The sequence below is a fragment of the Eulemur rufifrons genome, chromosome 6 (genome assembly GCF_041146395.1).
Source record: "Eulemur rufifrons isolate Redbay chromosome 6, OSU_ERuf_1, whole genome shotgun sequence".
Taxonomy (NCBI): domain Eukaryota; kingdom Metazoa; phylum Chordata; class Mammalia; order Primates; family Lemuridae; genus Eulemur; species Eulemur rufifrons.
This window is the reverse complement of record NC_090988.1, coordinates 104,763,333-104,780,926: the sequence shown is the minus strand read 5'-3', so window position 1 is coordinate 104,780,926 and position 17,594 is coordinate 104,763,333. Positions and strand designations below refer to the sequence as shown.

At 41.1% G+C, this 17,594-nt stretch overlaps 2 long non-coding RNA genes across 6 annotated transcripts in view; one reads left to right on the top strand and one right to left on the bottom strand.

Annotated features, from left to right (window-relative positions):
* Window positions 1-16,310, top strand: part of LOC138385469 (uncharacterized) — a 70,432-nt gene extending 54,122 nt beyond the window's left edge. Inside the window, exon 4 of the long non-coding RNA XR_011233719.1 lies at window positions 16,025-16,310. This is a non-coding gene — a long non-coding RNA (uncharacterized lncRNA). The remainder of the gene's footprint in view (window positions 1-16,024) is intronic.
* The window catches only part of LOC138385467 (uncharacterized), a 137,596-nt gene continuing 131,494 nt past the window's right edge, over window positions 11,493-17,594 (bottom strand). For all 5 annotated transcript variants that reach the window (XR_011233714.1, XR_011233711.1, XR_011233712.1 and 2 more), the window contains 3 exons: window positions 17,366-17,508; window positions 13,583-13,796; window positions 11,493-12,294 (listed from right to left, as the gene is read on the bottom strand). This is a non-coding gene — a long non-coding RNA (uncharacterized lncRNA). The remainder of the gene's footprint in view (window positions 12,295-13,582; window positions 13,797-17,365; window positions 17,509-17,594) is intronic.

Here is a 17,594-nt window from a genome sequence, read left to right as displayed (position 1 = left end):
CTATATAGCTATGGTTCTAGAAGGAGATAATAGAGGAAATGAGGAAGAATCACTATTTATAGAGATACTGGGTAAAAGATACTAGTACTCAATCCAGCAAGCCCAGTGAAGAACAAATCAAAAAAGGTATCCACATTTAGCCATATTATAGTGAGAACTGCAGAATTTACTAGAGGGAAAGAGAAAACCTTAAATACAGTCAATAGATTTTTGAAAAGACATCATTTATAAAGGTGTGGTAGTTAGACTCACGACTGACTTCTTAACTGCAGCACCGGAGTTCAAATGACTGGAACAATAGCTTCAATATGTCTTGAGAGATAATAACTCTCGGCCTAGAATTACTTACCTTTCAAGGAAGAAATTGAAATAAAGGCTTTTTTAGACAAAGTCTGAGACAAAAGAAATTCTTAATGGTTTACGTTAGGAAGAAAAAAAAAGATCCCAAATGAAAGTTCTGAAATGTAAGAATGAATAAGGAACAAATTTCGTAAGTGTGGTTAAAATTAAAGCATGAACCATAAAATATAAAAGTAACATTCAATTTGTGAAAAATAATCAGGCCAGAGCGACTGTAACACCAGCAGCAGAATATAGAAACATTACAAAGGGTCATTAGCAGCAGAACGGATAGTCATATGTTTATATAACAGGCTATTGCACTACAATAAAAATAAACTGTCGCCTCACATATCAGTCTGGATTAATTGCAAAAATGTAATATCAAAGAAAGGAATCACATTACAAAAGAATACTTGCAGAATGATTCCATTTCTGTAAAGTTCAAAACCCAGCAGCACAGAGCAACGTGCTTTAAGGGATGCACATACACAGGACTGAACGGTATGAAGACAAAAACGGGGAAACGGTTAACACAGAATTGGGGACACTGGTGGTGGTGGCAGGAGCCGGCAGGAGGGGCCTATCCAAGGAGCTTCTGCTCTTTCTGAGCCGAGGTGGTGGTTTCTCTGGTGTTTCTAATTCTTCAAACTGCACATATTTTAAAATACTTCCTTGTATGAGTAATTTCTAAATGAAAAATTTTAAAGAAGGAGTAGGTGGATGGCACTGAAGCCTGTTGGGAAACGTGGATGATAAACAGGGGTCGGGAGGTGGGATAGATATGTAATGAAAAAATGGATTATCCTCCCTGGTCGGATCACTGTTGTGTTGCCAGCAGAGCTTTCCTTCTGTTCCCAGACGTGCACGTCTCTGTCACTTTCAGGCATTGACAGCCCATTTTCCACTACGTTTTAGGGAACAAGTTCATTCAGTAGTAATCATCATCCTTTAAGTCAACTGTTTCTTTTTTTTTTTTTTTTTTTTTTTTTTGAGACAGAGTCTCACTCTATTGCCCGAGCTAGAGTGAGTGCCGTGGCGTCAGTCTAGCTCACAGCAACCTCAAACTCCTGGGCTTAAGCGATCCTACTGTCTCAGCCTCCCGAGTAGCTGGGACTACAGGCATGCACCACCATGCCCGGCTAATTTTTTCTATATATTTTTAGCTGTCCATATAATTTCTTTCTATTTTTAGTAGAGATGGGGTCTCGCTCTTGCTCAGGCTGGTCTCGAACTCCTGACCTCGAGCGATCCACCCGCCTCGGCCTCCCAGAGTGCTAGGATTACAGGCGTGAGCCACCGCGCCCGGCCTCAACTGTTTCTTTTTAGCTATTTCTCTTTTCTTCCACTGGAAGACTTTTCTTTTTTCTTTTTTTTTTTTTTTTTTTTTTGAGACAGAGTCTCACTCTGTTGCCCAGGCTAGAGTGAGTGCCATGGCGTTAGCCTAGCTCACAGCAACCTCAAACTCCTGAGCTCAAGCGATCCTCCTGTCTCAGCCTCCCGAGTAGCTGGGACTACAGGCATGCACCACCATGCCCGGCTAATTTTTTTTTATATATATATTTTTAGCTGTCCATATAATTTCTTTCTATTTTTAGTAGAGATGGGGTCTCGCTCTTGCTCAGGCTGGTCTCGAACTTCTGAGCTCAAACGATCCGCCCACCTCGGCCTCCCAGAGTGCTAGGATTACAGGCGTGAGCCACCGCGCCCGGCCTGGAAGACTTTTCTATGCCAGATTATCAAACTGAAAATGATATCCTAATTACATGGAAACTACATTATTTGAATGCTGTGTGTTTCTGAACACTTAGTACTATAGAAAGAAGTGTATGTGGCTGAGTGTTGTTGTGAGTAGAATTCTATCAAGTATTATCAAAAGGAATTTCATACAGAATTGAAAAAGAAGGCCTAGTATTTACCGTTAATTATTTTTCTCTGACAAATGGACAAAGCATATAATTTTATTGTGACCATTTTTTTTAGGTTTTTTTTTCTTATTTCAATAGATTTAGGGAGTGCAAGTATTTTGGGTTACATGGATGAATTATAGCATGCTGAGGTTAGGGCTTTTTGGGTACAATGTACATTATTGTGATAATTTTTTATAATTGAGTTTAAAATGAAAATAGAAGTTTTAAAAATGTATATGATTTAGAAAGATGTAATTTTCTAATTTTTAATTACATAGTTTATTTTGAAAGAAAACCCATTCAATAAAATTAGTAGGTTATACATCATAAATTTTGCTAATCGTTGAAAGTTTGTCTTAGAGTTCTGTTAAAATAGATTGTGTACTAAATGTTGTACAAAATACAGTTAGATTTGGTTTAGGGCTAGTAAATGTATATAATAAGAAAAACATAACAAATGTTTTCAGTGGTGGAATTGAGCTTTAATGTAACATTTTGAAACATCCCATTTCATTATAAGACGTTGATTAATTCCTATTCTCAACTGCTGAGGAATGGAGAAACAAGAGATGGGAATATTTGCCGGTGGCCAAGAGTGAGACGGGCACTGTCACCAGTGCTGTCGGTGCAACACGCGAGCCACACAGCGCAGGAAGCAGGGTCCCCCATCATCCTGGAGAAAGAATAAAATTCGGTTGGCTTTTAATCTATGTGTGTGCATGTGTGCACATTGTCCTCATGTGTATCAATAAGTATACATGGTATATTTTATTAGAACTTCTTTTGTTCCAAAAATATTTTGAGGACAATTAGAAAAGAAGAAACAGAGTAAGGCTATATATATTAGAAGGGATGAGAAGGATGATGAAAAGAGAAATGAAGTTTAGGATCTAAAATAGAGCCAGGAGGAAACCTAATACAAGAAAGTCTTCTGTGAATTCCTACAGCTTGTTAAGGATGTGTCACAAATTTGGCTTTTGGTATAAAAGGGTAGGCTCAACATTTTAGTGATGGCCATAAAGCAAATTGGTTGCCCAGGTGAACCGTAGCTATTGTTCACAGTACTAAAACCAGAAGGAAATTTATCCTGAGGGTTTTCAGAAAGGTAACCATTTTCTAATTGAAGGCAGAGCGTAGCCCTGTGTCTTGAGTAGTCAAGGTTGGGCTTTCGGGTATGATTTTGACTAAACTGTTACTGCCGTGTGATGAAGAGTGTCCCAGGACAGTCCTTTGCTGCTGCCTGTGCTCTTTTTCCCAACAACCAAGGAAATGGACTGTGCAACTTACAGTATATTTTAGGCCTGGTGCAGTGGCTCGTGCCTATAATCCTAACACTTTGGGAGGCCAAGGAGGGAGGATTGGTTGAGGCCAGGAGTTCGAGACCAGTCTGAGCAAGAGCGAGACCCCATCTCTACTAAAATGGAGGGGAGAGCCAGGCGTGGTGGCATGTGCCTGTAGTCCCAGCTACTGTGGAGCCTGAGGCAGAAGGATCACTTGAGCCTAGGAGTTTGAAGTTGCAGTGAGCTGTGGTAGTAACACTGTACTGTATCCCAGGTAACAGAGCGAGACCTTGTCTCCAAAAAAAGAAAAAAAAAAGACACCTCCCCCCCAAATTTACAATATATTTAATCTTCAGATATGAAACAAGTACATTATTCTTGAACCTATGGTGAGTTTTGCATCGTTACACAGATATGTCATTTTCATCAGTTGTGTCATTGTTATAGACTGATAAGTTTTTAAGAAGTTGGTAAAATTGGGGATAGGTCCAATTTAATTGTGTTAAAAGATTAGAGCAAGCTATAAAATGTACAATTCATCATTATTGAAATCACAACTTTGAATTAAAAAAAACTCTCTTTTTATAAAATGGAACCAATATTAATAATGTAAGTAGTGTATGTGTCACAGTAAAAACGGTTTATTTCCCCCAAATGAAAACTTTGCCTGTTATGGAGGGGATAGTTAAGTCTCTAGTAGCTTTAAAATAAATAAATGTTTTACTTTTCTAATTTTAATTACTGTCACTGTATAAATAAGAGGTCAAAATCTAAGGTAATTATTTACAGTGTGACCTTTGGGACAATCATAATAGAGAAACTTTTTAAAGAGAAAGTATTTGTAATGCCTTCGCTATTCATGAAAGATATAATGGAAAGAAAAGGGGTTTTATTGGTTAGTTAATCCCCGTAAAATCTATATAATCTTTCACATATATTTTTATTTCTCTTGGGTATACACCTAAGCGTGGGAATGCTGGGTCCTATGGGAGGTAAACGCTTAGCTTTTTAAGAACCTGCCCAACTGTTTTCCAAAGCGGTGGTTCCATTTAACATTGCTACCAGTGGTGTGTGAGAGCTCCACTTTCCCCCATCCTTGCTAACGTGTGGAGTCGAGACTGGCTATATAATTTGCTGGGTCTGGGGCAAAATGGAAACGCCGGGCTCCCTGTTCTAAGATCATTAAGGATTTCAAGATGAAAACAGGAGGGCATGAAACAAGGCGCAGGGCCCTCTGTGCAGGGCCTCTGTGTCGCCACACAGGTCACAGGCCCGCGAAGCCAGCCCTGTGTGGCCCGCCAGTCTCTTTCTTTCAGCCACTCGGGTAGATGCGCAGCAATTCTCTCTGTGTTGTAAGTCGCGTTTCCCCCACGACTACTGACCTGTCTTCTGAGCATCTTCTTTGTGAAGTATCTGGCCAAATTTTTTGCTCATTTTGTTACTGGGTTATTTATTTTTTATTACTGAGTTTGAGACCTGTTTACATATTCTGGATACAAGCCTTTTATCAGGTACAGGCTTTGCAAATATTTCCTGCCAGTCTATGGTTGGTATTTTCACGCTAACAGTGTTTTGGAAGAATATAAGTTTAAAATCTTGATAAAATTCTGCATGTTTTTTCAGAAAATCATGCTTCAGGTGTTATGTTTAAGACATCTTCACCTAGCCCAAGATCACAAACATTTTCTATTTTCTTCTGGAAGTTTATAGTTTTACATTTATATTTATGGCCCATTTTAAGTTAATTTTCATATATGTATGAGGTGTGGAATGAGTTAATTTTTTTTTTGACACATAAGTAGCCACACTTTCCAACACAATTTATTGAAAAGACAATCCTTTTTCCACTGCATGGTCTTTGCTCATCTGTAACACATTTGTTTTCCATGCATGAGTGAGTCTATTTCTTTTCCTTTTATTTTTATTTATTTATTTTTTTGGAGACAGAGTCTTGTTCCGTCACCTGGGCTAGAGTGACACGGTGTCCGCCTAGCTCACTGCAGCCTCTAGCTCCTGGGCTTGAGTGATTCTCCTGCCTCCACCTCCTGAGTAGCTGGGACTGCAGGTGCCACCACCACACCTGGCTAATTTTTTTTTTTTCCTATTTTTAGTAGAGACGGGGTCTCGCTCTTGCTCAGGCTGGTCTTGAACTCCTGACCTCGAGTGATCCTCCCTCCTTGGGCTCCCAGAGTGCTGGGATCACAGGAGTGAGCCACCGCACCCGGCCATGAATCTATTTCTGAACTCTCTATTTCATTCTATTGAGCTATTTGTCTGTCTTTTACCACTGTCTTGATTGCCATAGCTTTATAAAAAATCTTGAAATTGAGTGGTATTAGTCCTCCAACTTTGTTCTTTTTTTTTCTGGAGGACTTATTCTACAGCATTTGCATGTCCACATGAATATTAGAATCAGCTTGACAATTTCTACAACAGAGAACACTGAGATTTTGACTGGGCTTGTGCTGAATCTGCAGATCAATTTGGTCAGAATTGATGTCTGAGTGTTTTTCTGAGCTGCAAAGATGTATCTTTCCCTTTGCTGAGGTCTCCTTTATTTTTACTCTGCAATGTTTACAGTTTTTATAGTACAGGTCTTCTGTAGTTTTGTCGGATTTACCTGTAAATATTTCTTTTTAAATGCTATTGTAAATGGTATCATTCGTAATTTCAATTTCCAGTCATTCATTGCTAGTATATTCAAATAGAATTTATTTTTGTATGTTTGTCTTATATCCCAGCAGTCCCCAACCTTTTTGGCACCAGGGATCGGTTTCATGGGAGACAATTTTTCCAGAGACCAGGGGAGGGGGTAAAGGTTTTGGGATGATTCAAGTGCATCAGGCTGGGTGCGGTGGCTCACGCCTGTAATCTTAGCACTCTGGGAGGCCGAGGCGGGTGGATCACTCGAGGACAAGAGTTCGAGACCAGCCTGAACAAGAGCGAGACCCCATCTCTACTAAAAAAACAGAAATAAATAATCTGGCCAACTAAAAATATATATAGAAAAATATTAGCCGGGCATGGTGGCGCATGCCTGTAGTCCCAGCTACTCGGGAGGCTGAGGCAGTAGGATCGCTTAAGCCCAGGAGTTTGAGGTTGCTGTGAGCTAGTCCGACGCCACGGCACTCACTCTAGCCTGGGCAACAAAGCGACACTCTGTCTCAAAAAAACCCCCAAAAAACAAAAAAAAACAAAGCGCATCACATTCATTGTTCAGTCAAACCTCTCTGCTAACGGTAATCTGCATTTGCAGCCGCTCCCTAGCGCTAGCATCACGGCCTCCGCTCCACCTCAGACCATCCGGCATTAGATTCTCATCAGAAGTCGCAACCTACGTCCCTCCACACGCAGTTTACAGTTGGGTTCGAGATTCTATGAGAATCTAATGCCACCACTGGTATGACAAGAGGTGGAGCCCAGGTGGCGATGTGAGCGACGGCTTCCTCCAGAGCAAATGTTCCGAGAGACAGACAGTGGAAGCTGCCGGTTTCATGAGTCCTGGGCCTGGAAGCTGGCACCATGTCATTTCCACCATTTTCCATTCACCAAACCCTCCTGTATGTTTTCCCTTCATCTCATCAGCTCTTTGCTCTGTTTTCTTTTATGACTTCTTTTACATTGAGTATTGTTTTCATTCTGATTGCCTTTGTGGCCCATTAGCTATAACTTTTTGTTTTACTGTTTTAGTTATTTAGCTTTAGGGCATGGTTTCTCAACCTGACATTTTGGGTTGGATAGTTCTTTGTGTGGGAAGCTGTCCTGTCCAGCGTAGGATACGTCACAATACTGTTGGTTTCTACCTTCTAGTGATACGACACCACTTTCTGTGCAGCGTGAGAGCCGTACAGCATGCTCCGTCCTTCCGTCGCTTCCCCTTGGGTCTCTGTGCTATTGTCATACATGTTACTTACACATGTGTTATATGCCCCGATTTCATTATTGTTATTTTTGTTTAAACAGTCAATTATCTTTTAAAGACGTTTTAAAAAGAAAAAAAGTCACATACTACCCATTTGGTTACCATGGCCAGATCTGTAAACATAATCTCATCTGGTATCATTTTTCTCCTGCCTAAAGTACGTCTAACATTTCTTGCAGTTTAAGAGTCTGTTGCTGGCCGGGCGTGGTGGCTCACGCCTGTAATCCTAGCACTCTGGGAGGCCGAGGTGGGCGGATTGTTTGAGCTCAGGAGTTCGAGACCAGCCTGAGCAAGAGCGAGACCCCATCTCTACTAAAAATAGAAAGAAATTATATGGACAGCTAAAAATATATAGAAAAAATTAGCCGGGCATGGTGGTGCATGCCTGTAGTCCCAGCTACTCGGGAGGCTCAGGCAGGAGGATCGCTCGAGCCCAGGAGTTTGAGGTTGCTGTGAGCTAGGCTGACGCCACGGCACTCACTCTAGCCTGGGCAACAGAGTGAGACTCTGTCTCAAAAAAAAAAAAGAAAGAAAGAAAGAAAAAGAGTCTGTTGCTGATTGATTCTTTCAGCTTTTGTGTATCTTAAAAAGTATTTTATTTTAAACCTATTTTTCTTGTGATACACACAATTTGCCACTGTAACCATTTGTAAGTGTAGTTCAGTGGCGTTAAGTACATTCACAATGTTGTGCAACCATCACCATTATATATTTCCAATTTTCTCATTATACCAACTGGAAGCTCTCTAACCATTAGGCGATAACTCCCATTTCCCCCGCCCTCGGCCCCGGGTAATCTCTAACATACTTTGTCTCTATGAATCTGCCTATTCTAGATATTTCACAGAAGTGGAATCATATGGTATTTGTCCTTTTGTGCCTGGCTTATTTTGTTTATCATAATGTTTCCAAGATTCACCCATGCTGTAGCAGGTGTCATAACTCCATTCCTTTTCATGGCTGAGTAATATTCCTGTGTGTGTACTTGCCACATTTTCTTTATCCATTTATCTGTTGATGGACATTTGGGTCATTTCTGCCTTTTGGTTAGTGTGAATACGGTTGCTATGAACATTAGAGTGCAAGTGTAAGTTTGAGTCTCTGTTCTGAATTCTTGTGGTTACACACCTGTAAGTGGACTTGCTGGGTCATACGGTAATTCTATGCTTAACCTTTTGAGGAACCACCAGAGTGTTTCAACAATAGCTGCACCATTTTTCACTCTCGTCAGCCATGTATGAGGGTTCCAGTTTCTCAGAGGCCAGGGGGATGGACGATGGGATGCCTGGGCTGGGAGTCGGTACCCAGTGTTCCCTCCTGGTCTTAGACCAGGCTCCTCAGCTTCTTGGCTATCGGAGCAGGGCTGCTCCCCGTACCCACTGTGGCAGTCCCCTGGAGTCCCCCAGGCTTCACCAAGCAGCGCCCAGGTGACAGTCCCCAACAACCCCCTTGGACACGCTCAGACACTGCGGGGCTCTGAACACTTAGAAGCCTGCCCTCTGCTGGCTGCTCAGTGACATAGACCCCCCCCCCCAGGACCTGGCAACGGAAACAGGAACACGCAGGCGCGGCTCTCACGCTGGGGCGGGGCCTCGCGGGGCGGAGCTTCCGCTCCAGGGCGGGCTGTGGCTGCGGCACTTCCGGCTTCTGAATTAAAGAGGCCTAGGCTGGGGCCGAGCCCGGAGCCTGGAGCCCCAGCGCCGGCTCGGCCTGGGGGCGGGGTCCGGTCCGGCCACCGCCGCACCCGGGGCAGAGGCTGCGCCCGAGGATCGCGCCGGCTCAGCCTCGGCGAGGGAGCGAGGCCGGCCAAGCCTCTGCCCCCGCGTCCCCGCCGCTCCCTCGCTCCGGCGTCCCCTTCAGGCTCCTGCCTTCGCCCACAGCCCCTTATTGCCACCCGCTCGGTTTCCAGTTCCCCCTTCCCCGTGCAGCCCATTCACCTGCTGGGGTGAAGCCCTTTAGGTAGCACCCCCTAATCTCCCTTCCTCCCAGTGACAGCCTTTTCCGTGTTCTCTGTGCCACCGTCTCCGCGTCCTTTAACCCTGACCCTTCCTTCTTTTTCTCTTCCATTTTATCTTTTTCTGTCTTCTGTGATCCTCACCCCTTTCTCCCTGTTTTTTTGCTCTTTCTTCTCACCCCCCTCACAATTTCATCTCCACTGACCCCTCCTCCTCTCCATGTCCCTTCTCCCGTCTGTCCCCTCAGCCAAATTTCCTCCCCGTTATTGCACATCGTCCTCGCCTGCTGGCACAGCTGTCCTCATCTCCTTCTCCAGGCTTCAGGGGTCTAAGCAGGAACAATTTGAGGACCGTCTCTTCCCAGGAACTGTAGGGCGGACAGATGGGGGTTTGCAGTTTTCTTCTTCCTTTAGTGTTTGGAGAAAGGGGAGCTTGGAGGTGTTGAAGAGAGTCTGGAAGCCTTGTTAGGTACTGTCACGGCAAAACCTGAGAGATGGTGTGTTACAGCGTGATAAACTGAGGGCCAACATGCATGGTGACACCTTATGAAATATTTACCTTTCTGACAAAAGCAGCTAAAAAATATTTTGATTTTTTTAATTTTGAGCATCTTTTAGTGGGGAGGAACAGCTTCAGAAATTTAAAAATATTTATTTACAGGCCTGACTATTATAACTTAGATAAAATGATTTGGTTTTTTTGGAGGCAGAGACCAGCGGCATTTGAGGACTGACAATCACCTTGCTTGGCACTCGGATTGTGACAACTTCTTTAATACCTTCCAAAGGGTTCATTTGTTTTGCCCTCTCTTTTTCAGTTGGGAAAAACTTCTATTTGCAAATTTTCCCCTTCCTGTTTCAAAATAGCTTGAGATTTCAGTTGTTTTTTTTTTCATTGAGTTGAATTACACCTGGTTTGCAGTACATTTATTAAAAAACATTGCTCCCAAATATGCAACAGGCTAAATTTTAGTCCGAGAGGGACAGAAATTCTAGTCAAAACAAAATCCCAATAATCATATTCTCCTAGGATGTTAGTCATTTTCTATTTATGGAGATGGCTTCTTTACTTAAGCCTCATGCACCACCAACTGCTAGCTTCACCCTTTTCTTCTTCAACTTCCTCACCTCTCTCAGTCTTCATGGAATTGAAGGGAGGAGCCTGCTTTAAATTAGATTTTGGCTTAAGGGAATGTTGTAGCTGGGGTGATCTATCCAGAGCACACAAACTTTCTCTGTATCAGCAATAAAGCTGTTTTGCTTTTTTGTCATTCACGTGTTCACTAGAGTGGCACTTTGCATTTCCTTGAAGAACTTGTCCTTTGCAGCCACAGCTGGGCTAACTGGTGTGGGGGCCTAGCTTTCCCTGAGCTTTTGAAATGTCTTCCTCATTTTTGTAGAGATGGAGTCTGTCTACGTTGCCCATGCTGGTCTCAAAACTCCTGGCCTCTAGTGATCCTTCTGCCTCAGCTTCCTGAAGCCCTGGGATTACAGGTGTGAACCACGGTGCCCACTGGCCATGATTTTGACTGTATGTTCTTATTTATAAAATAAGCTAACAAATACTAAATTGTTGGCATAAATAATTTGAGGCCTAAAATGATATTATTTTCTTCCAGAGAAGTCTTACTTTCATTTCTTCCAGGTGCCTGGCAGAACTCATAACCCAAGATCATCTCAATCTGATTTAGGGACTAAATTCTGAAGCTGAGTTACAGCCCTTCTGGGGAACATGTATTTCTAGGGTTCAAACTTGTTCTCCTCAAGTACAGCCCACTGGGGTCCGAACTCCCATGCTGAGAATTTACCAAGACCCCATCTGCGGGGAGTTAGCTACGCTCCCCACAAAGAGGTAATTTTTTTCTCTTTATTTCGATCATGGTCTCTAAGTTGACAACACCAGTTTGCAGGGAGTTAGCTACGCTCCCTGCAAAGAGGTTTTTTTCTTCAGAACAGGTCTCTCAGGCAGGGGTCATCGCAAAGGATGAAAAATATAGTAGGAAACAGAAATAAAAGATAAAGTAATGGCAATAATAATACACAGAGCCAAAGATATAGTTTATAAAGTAAAGGTTTATGAAAATAAAGGAATGTATCCGGATGGATATATTTTTACCCGCATCAAATATATCCCCGACTGAAACTCCACACAGGTATTTTATAGGGTACTTACAGGCTCCCCGTTGCCAAGGGCAACAAGATTTGCATACTAACAGGCAGTTTGCTTTAGGGTCAAAGTCTCCTAAAAGGCTACTACAGATCCTTTAACTAACTCCAACTAGGGGAACAATGAGTTATAAGATCGTCTTGGGGCAAACTTGTAAGTTTTATGGTAAGGCTATTACTTTAGCAACAAACAGGGACATCTTGGCTCTGGTGATTGTGTTCTTGGGGACAGAGATGATCCCAGAAGTCAACATGGGCTGTGCTTTGTGTTAATTACTTGAACTGCATGGTTCCATCTGGGCCGGGCTTGGGCATTAGCATATCTATATGATCAGCTCTCATCTCCGGGGGTCTACCTGTCAGCTCCAGCAACCTTTTGGTTCCAAGGAAAAGGCATGCCTTGTCTTTCAAAACAGGTGAGAACCAAAAGCCCAGTTTACAGCTGTCTCTTTGAAGTGCAGCTTCTACTGACCAGCGAGATGCCCTCCTGAGACGAGGCAGCTTTTCAAATAACACATTTATCTTTTCTTTAAGGCAAAGCCTTATTTGACTTCTGAAATCAAATCTTGTCTCCAGAAATACAGGGGGCATTTCTATAACTCAATATTCTTAGGCTCAACATCTCCCCGTTTTTTTATTTTTTGAAGAAAGTTGATGGAGTTGGACAGCCATCATAGCGAGGCGTTGGTCCGGATTCTTGTCTTCTTTGGAGTTTTCTCCAGACTATAAATAAACACAAGCAAAGGATTAAAATAATGCCAAAAGTTACAACAGTGGAACTCCCATAGATCTTAAGATGATAAAGTGGATCAGCTGACTCTAAACCAGAAGAGATGTCATTAATAATGTCAGCTTCAGAGAGCAATTTAAGTTTGTGACTGAAGGTACTTAATATTTCTTGTTGTAAGTTTCCAATCTCTTCAGTCAGATTTGCTTGGTTAAGTAGATGTTTTCCCATGGAAACCGAGTTTGATTATATATATGAGGTGTAACACAAAATTGAGTGATATTCCAATCGCAATGAAGTCTAAGTTGCTTTTGTAGACTTATAACCTGGTCTCCCAACAAGGTGACTGCTTGTGGTAAGTCAGCCACTTGAATAGCTAATTTAGAATCAATTTGATTTTGGGTACACCATAATTGATTTAAATCGTGGTGCCAATTTTGAACAAATTCAGTGGTCTGAACGGTCTGATGCAGAGACACACCTGCAGTGGCCCCAGAAGCAGTGACAGCAATGATTCCCAAAATAGCTGCTATTAAGAGACCAATAAATCTTTTTGTACATTTAAGAATGTGGTTAAGTAGTTTGTCCAAAAGGAACATTGCTGGTGTTTCTTGCCAGACTCTATTCATTTTAACAGGTAACCACAGTCCTGTTCTGGCTTTGAGAATATAAAGTGTTTCTTTATAAGGATTGAACTTCATAGAATTGTTAATACAGGTATAATGAGAACAGTTGTCACAGGTCACTAGGAAAGAAGGTTCGTTATAAACAGCATGTCCAATCATAAATAAGTAAGGCAGTCTAACACAAACTTGAATATAATGAGTAGAATTTAAATTCAAAGTCCATTCTTGGCTATTGTTTGTATCCAAAGTGTGTGTGCTAATCCAGGCCTGCAAAGGGTGCAAAGCAGCTGATATTTTCCACAATTGATCATGAATAGGGCCACCTAAAATATGAGGAGCTGGAGAGCTCATACCATCATTGAGCCGTGTAATATGACTTTTAAGGTCAGTGTCTTTTACAGACATCGAGGTGGCAGTTTTATTCCAATGAAGCTTTTTAAAATTGTGAGAGAAGGCAGGATGTCCATAGGGACTCCAGTCTAGGACAACACCATAAGATGTGGACCCAGCAGGAATGCGCCCCGTGTGAGCTCTACAGTTGTCCCGTTGTACCCAAGTTTTAGGGTCAGAAATTATTACTTCCTTACAAAGGGGTATATCTGTGGGTGCAATTTTAGAATGCTCAATAATGATGTGTCTGGTTGCCAGACACTCTTACCATCATGCTCACCACGCAGATCACGGCAAGAAAAAGATTTACAGATGTTTTAGGTACAGATGTCTGGTTCAATATCCCATCTGCTTCTTCGTATGTTCTCTTCAGCTGTCCCCCACGTCATGGTCTGTGCCTGACGTGTCTTCCGCTTTTTCCCCTCGAGTTTCCACTCTGGGTTTGATTCTTCTGTTTGGAATCCAGACTGTTGGTCTGTCATCTGTCAAAACACAAGAAAAACTCTCCACCATACCTTTGCACATCCTTTTTTCCATTTATTTTCTACATCATCTTTCCACCAGATAGGCTGGTGAGGGAAAGAGTCTGATTGTGGACTCCTATTCCAATGCTTTTCTATTGCCGTTAATTTATCTTCCTTATGAATATTCAAAAAATTTTAGGTAAATAAGGCTTGATTTATTCTATCTTTGCGAGACTGTGTACCTCCCCCTTTTTGTTTTAATAACATGTTTTTTCTAAGTTTGATGTGTACGTTCTATAATGCCTTGTCCTTGATTATAAGGAATGCCAGTAATGTGTTTGATGTCCCATTTAATACAAAAAGCTGTAAAGGAATGACTAGGGTAAGCAGGGCCATCATCAGTTTTAATGGTGGCTGGGACTCCCATGTATATAAACCAGGAGTGTAAGTGTGAGAACATATGTCTAACAGTTTCTCCAGAGGATGGAGTAGCCATAATAAGACCGGAATAAGTATCTACAGTAACATGTACAACACCTAACTTGCCAAATTCAGGAATATGTGTAACATCCGTTTGTCATAATTTATTTGGTGAGAGACCTCGAGGATTAACTCCTGCAGAAAATTTAGGCTGATTAATTAATTGACAAGTGGGACAATGAGAAACAAAAGTTTGGCTTGATTATTGATTGTATAACTGCATTGACTTTTCTTAAATCAGTTAACATTTGTCATTTGCCAGATTTCTTTTTTAATAACAAATATAGGAGAATTTCACGGACTGGTGGACTCCTCTATATGTCCTGCTTGTAATTGTTCTTTTACTAATATTTGAAGAGCACCCAATTTTTTTTTTTGTTTGTTTTTTGTTTTAGTGGCCACTGCTGTCCACATAGGCTTTTGTGATATCCAATTTAAAGCCAGAGCATAATGGTGCGTTTCAGTAGCAGTGGCCACTATCCAAAATTTGGATAGCCTAAACCATGCCGAGAAGTATGTGCCTTTGGTGCCTCAAAAGTCTTAGCCCCTTGGCTCCTTTTACCCAAACCAAAACAAGGGTTATAATTCATATTTAGCATAACCTGTTTAGCAGATGTATTAGGTATACTGATGTATGCTCCCCACTGCTGTAACAAATCTCTTCCCCACAAATTAATAGTGATGTTAGCCACGTAAGGTTTTAAAGTGGCTGTCTGTCCATCAGGGCCTGAACAATTTAAAATTTGTCGACTTTGAAATATGTCAGTCATTGTTCCTATTCCAGTAAGAACAGTAGGAACTTGTTGTAAAGGCCAAGCTTTTGGCCAAAAACTTTTAGAAATAATTGTAACATCAGCTGCAGTATCTGTAAGTCTAACAAAAGATTTGCCATTTAACTTAATTTCTAATTGAGGTCTTTGGTCATTAATAAAAGTTTGCCAATATTGAGCGGTGGATGTAAAAGCCGCTAACACTTTGAATTAGCATTATTAAAAGCCAATATATGTAACATTAGATTTTTCAAGTCAGGCAGACTAACCATTTTTTGCACAACATCTTGTAGTTCATAAGTTTCATAATAAAACTTATGAAATCTGCATAAGTTTTATTAACATTTTCTTTAATATTTTACACAAGAAAACACAGACTGTTTAGGAGAAGCTATTTTCTCTTATGCTCTAATATAGCACTGTTGAATTTGAGCAATAACTTGATCATCTTTTTTAAGATCTTAGTTTGGTTTTTTTTTTTTAAGTTTTTTTTTTTTTTTTTATCAGCCTCTCTCAAGGGTGGATTCATGCTTCTGGGAATCGTTTACATTAGAAAGCAGTGGTTCCCAAGCTTAAAGCTGCTGGCTTGAGCCACGCAGTGAGCTCTTGCTTAAAGTGAAAGTTTACCGCCCCCTTTTTTTTTCTTTTTTCTTCTTTTTTCTCTTTTTTAATTTTTGAACTAACACATTTATCTTTTCTTTAAGGCAAAGCCTTATTTGACTTATGAAATCAAATCTTGTCTCCAGAAATACAGGGGGCATTTCTATAACTCAGTATTCTTAGGCTCAACACCCATCCCCCCAGCTGCAATGCTATGAAAATGGCCCATGCCCTCCTAGCTTCCCCTCTGCAAATAATACTGGGGGGAAAGTACCCCCAAACACTGGGCATACTTTGAGACTCCTCTTTGTACCCTGATCCAGTAATTCATCATTATCTAGATAGCTCATCAGTGCCTTCAAGCAGATTTTTTTTTTTTTTTTAATATTTATTCAGGTTTTCTAGTTGTTCTCAGTGGATGGTTGGCTTGAGTCATCTACACACCTATAACTGGAAACAGAAGTCTCACCTATGTTGTAAAAAGGTATTGTATATGTTCACTGGTGGTCATTTTAAAATATATAAACAAATTCTTTGATATGCCTTTCTTTAAGAGGTGGGGTTAAATTTCCCTCCCCTTGAGTATGAGTTGCATGTAGTGACCTTCATCTAATAGAATGTGGCAAAATGATCGATTGTGACTCCTGAGGGTGGGTCAGAGCAGCTTCCCCCTTGCTCTCTTGCTCAGGAGAGGCCAGCTGCCACAATGTAAAGGAATTCAAGGAGTCCTGTGGAGAGGCCCATGCAGTAAGGCATTGAGGCCTCTTGCCAACAGCCATGTGAATGAGCCGTCTTAGGAGACCCTCCAGGCTCAGTGTGGCCTCTGGATGACTACGGTCCAGGCCAACTTCTTTACTGCAACATGAAAGATTCTGAACGCAAACTACCCAGCTAAGCCAGCCTTGAATCTTAATCTGCAAACTGTGAGATGATGAATGTTAAACTAAGCAATTTTGGGGTAAATGGTTTTATATTAATAGTAATGTTTGTTTTTAAATTTTATATTTTATTATTTGTAATTTAATATTCATTTTATGTGAAAAATGAAACCAATAGCTTAAAATTTTAAAGTAATATTTATTTATTTATTTATTTATTTTTGAGACAGAGTCTCACTCTGTTGCCCAGGCTAGAGTGAGTGCCGTGGCGTCAGCCTAGCTCACAGCAACCTCAAACTCCTGAGCTCAAGCGATCCTCCTGTCTCAGCCTCCCGAGTAGCTGGGACTACAGGCATGCACCACCATGCCCGGCTAATTTTTTCTATATATATTTTTAGCTGTCCATATCATTTCTTTCTATTTTTAGTAGAGATGGGGTCTCGCTCTTGCTCAGGCTGGTCTCGAACTCCTGAGCTCAAACGATCCGCCCACCTCGGCCTCCCAGAGTGCTAGGATTACAGGCGTGAGCCACCATGCCCGGCCTTTAAAGTAATATTTAAATAAAAAAGAATATGTTGTATGATCTCTGCTTCCAGTTAGGAATAAAAACGGGAGTTTTTCAGAACGGATGAAGTCATTTCCACAATAGTATTAACAGATAAGCCATTCAGAAACCCTTTAGGATTCATTCTTACTTCCTGAAGAGCTTCTATAATGTGGTCTCTAGGCAAAGTGAAAACATACTCGAGCATTTGTCTTTTCCAAAGTAACACAATCTGACTATAGCTAAGTTATTGAATGGAACTATGCTTTTACATAAAAAGCTTAAAACCAATTAAAATATAATTTTAGTTCTTACCTGCTGACTTCTGGATGTAGTTCAGCCAGTCACTTCATGATCTTGGTGAAGCTACGCAAGTTCAATGTATTTGGAGGTATGAATCTAACAGGTGCATCAGGTAATAATTTAGCAGATTCAATTTGTTTACAATTCTTGACACTCTAAATAAGCATTTTAAAAGTTTTCTTAACACCATTACATAGTGATAATCCAGCTTATTCAATTAAAATAAATTTTAAAATTATAA